Genomic DNA, 3699 nt, shown 5'->3' on the forward strand with positions numbered 1-3699 from the left:
TTGCAGTCTGAAAACATGTGTCTCTTAATTACAAGCTCTATAGTATTATTAAAACTAATTCATTTATTTGACATTTGTTAAGCTGTATGCAACTGGAGACTATGACAAAAACCAATGCGGTCCATGAACCATCAACTTTAATGAAAGGCAAACGAAATTCCGTGCTCTGTGAGGGTGGTGACTATACTCTTAATTCCATTCAACCAGTTTTACTGACCACCAAGTATGTGTCTATACAGAAATAGCACCAAAGGTATGACAACCATCGCTGCCTTTGAGGAGCATGGGCCTGTGGGAGACACAGTGATTCAGATTATGCTACAACGTGCACACTCTGATAGAAGAATGTAAACAGTGCAGCAAGATCACTGAGTAAACTGCTAACCTGGGGAATCCAGAAAGGCTTCTCAAAGGTGATTGTGGTCTAGCTGCTTAAAGATGAGCAGATAGTTACTAGGGAAAGAGAATAGGAGATGATCATTCTAAGAAGAGAAAACAAGCAGGAGACTTCAGAGTAGTTTAAGCATAGGCTCCATGAGCAAAGGGCCTCAGATGAAGCCAGAGAGGGAAGTTAAGCTCCGACGGTGAAGGGAACAGCCTCATAGGCAGTGCTGAGGAGTTAGAACATTTCACAAGGAGAGATGACACAATTCCGCAGTACTATGGAGGATGGGATTGAATAGGAAGACCGGAGCCTGGAAAGCCTGTTAAGGGTATTAAAGTGGTCTGATGTAGAGATGATAGTGGTAACATAAACAGGTATGCAGGATGAAGACAAAGTTCTAATACTGGTGTAAAGAAAGGACTGGGAGAGTGCTTAAGAAGTTAGTCTCACAGCATTCAAACCTACCAGTCCCTTTGTAGTTAGAGATTTTATTTCCTTCTGGGGAAAACTCTTCCTCAGAACATTTCCAAGGAAAAGGACAGAACTTTTTGATAAAGCTTCCTGTTGACCTAATTTCTACATACAATTCTGCCTCCCAAGGAACCTGCATTTTCTCAATACCCTACATATTTTAAGGAGGAAACAGAAAGGGAATTTATTTCTTCATATCAAATAGAGTGGGACTGAAATCATATCGTACCCATTGCCAGAGCAGTTTTCCTTTGAATCTTTTTTCATGCTTACAATTTGGCTTCATTATGTAGTTATTTAGAAAATAAGATAATTGGTAGAATACAAATGTATTCTTGTACAGTGTGGACAGCTCCTTCTACTTAGGAGGCTGCATAGGGAATCTCCTTCCCCAGAGTGGGAATCCTAATTGGTAATGAAAAGGCTGCTTCATGTGAAGAGGATTTAAAAGGGGAGAAGATAATTATAAGGGATATTCAGCATAGGTCATGATGAAGATTAATGAAATTTCCTGCCTAGAGTAGACACTTATTATCAAATTTTAATTGAACTCTGTAGAGTTAACCTATGGACCTCAAAAGCACAGGGCAATTGCTTTATTATTCTGTCTCCTAACTATTTAAATAATTGCTTATGCAGAGAGTTGAGAGTGGGTTTCATTACATATGGGTCAATTATTCTGGGGTCCCTGATTAAAGCAGCAAAGATTCAGAGTTGCAGCTATTCCAGTTACTATCCTTCCTCATTCTCCTTACAGCTTAGGTGATTTATAGACTTATTTCCTTATCTCTTACAACAAAACCACGCACAATAATCTAGAAATGTTTATAATACTCTCTTTTCTTTAATTGACGGGAGGGATCATTGAGATTTGGGAACAGTGTTTGACCTACTGATGCTGGATATAAGAACCCAAACAGGATGTGTGCAAAGAGAAGGCGGGAGGCTGTATCCAAGTACAACTTTGAATTAGGAATCATGGAGGTAGTTTAAGTCTGATTTCACCCTGACATTAGCATTAAGACTTACTGTGATGGAGGGAAACTGAGACTGGAAGATTGTGAACTGTTACAAAGAACAAAGGACTTTTTCTCTAACCTATAGAATAAACTTATTAAATATGTAAGGAACTAAACAGAGATGACCATGTCCTAGTGTTTCTGGTATACAACCAGGCAGCATTATACCAATAAAAGCTCCTAAGAATCTGTAATAAGTTTCTGTACTTCCTTATGATCTAAGGGCTTAAAGACAATACTTACTGAAAACAAATTCTGGGAGCACTGGCACATTGATACTTGGAAATATCCTGTATCTTTTCCCCTCAATTCATAAGTCTTCAAATAACTAAACAGATATCAAGAACAGAAGAAATCTCAAGATCCCTCTATTATAAAACATTACTCCCACTCCTATCTATCTACTATCTATCTTACATCTGAAGTTCCTACTATTAGAGACTGAATCATCGACATTCTGGAAGATTTCACTTTATTTAATCTCTTATTAAATTGAAAATATACTGATTTCAACTAACACCTTGAGAGTATTATTGACTAACCAACTAAGAAAGCATCTAAAGAAAGGTCTCTTAAGGTGCACCGAAGGAAAGGCAACCCTGAGGAAAGAAAAGGAGAAAAGAAAATGCCTCTACAAAGGTCCTTACTCACAATTTTGTTGAAAGCTGACTCTGGTTATTAAGACCTCCAGGGTCTTTCCTCATGACTCTAGGGATTATGTGAACCTCCACATCAGCAGCTCTCAAATTTGGCATGCAACAGAATCATCTGGAAGGCTTATTAAAACACAGATTGTGGGGCCCCCTTCCAGAGTTGCTGATTCAGTAACTCTAGGTTGGGACCTGAGAATTTGAATTTCTAACAAGTTTCCAGTTGACGCTGATGCTTCTAGTCCAGGGCCACACTACAAAACCACAGCCCTACATTATCACCAACTCTTTCACAAAGGAATTGCATACAACATTCTAACAGCCCCACACTGACACCTACAAATTCTGCTAAACCTCTCTGGGCCTCAGTTTCTTCATCTATGAAATGAGGAAGTTGAGCTAAACAATCACTAAAACCTGATCTAAATGCTGTACAGCACTGCCAGTAATAATGGAGAGGTTGTAATATCATCCATCTATAGAACACTTTGTTTTATTTGTAAAATACTTCTACATATAATTTGTCAGTTACGGATACTCACAACAATGTGCAATAGAATCCTTTGGGAAACTGAGGTACAAAGAGAATAGTAGTTTAAATGTTTACAGTTGTGTAACTAATAAATGATAGAGCCAGAGCTATAAGCAGACCAAGATCTTCTAACTCTTCATGCTGGAAGTAATGCACTGTCCTAGACTTTCAACCTAGCCTGACCAGTGAAAGGTTCTGAGGCTTGAAATATGGTCAGTAATTTATCATCTCACTGGAGGAGACAAAGGGTCTCTGCTCTTCATCAGGATATTCACATGGTTTGCTCCTTCATAGCTGCAGGATTCTGGTCATATCATATTACCTCTTAATAGAATGGACTTCCCTTACTACTCAGTATCAAAAAGCAACCCTTCCTCCTTATCCTGCCAATTATACTTATCCCCTTGACTTGCTTTAAATTTGACTATGCAACTAATCATCACCTTACTACTAATTCATTTGTTTAATACCTGGCTCCCTCTGCTAAAATACAAGCCCCACAAGGGCAGGACTTTGTTTTGTTCACTGTTGAATGCCCAATGAGTTGAACATTACCTGGCATGTAACAAGTGCTGGAGAAATATTTGTGGGATGAATGATAATTTAATAAGAGTCTAACATGCCATGCATTGTGCTAGATAC

The sequence above is a fragment of the Manis pentadactyla genome, chromosome 4, assembly GCF_030020395.1.
Source record: "Manis pentadactyla isolate mManPen7 chromosome 4, mManPen7.hap1, whole genome shotgun sequence".
Classification (NCBI taxonomy): Eukaryota; Metazoa; Chordata; class Mammalia; order Pholidota; family Manidae; genus Manis; species Manis pentadactyla.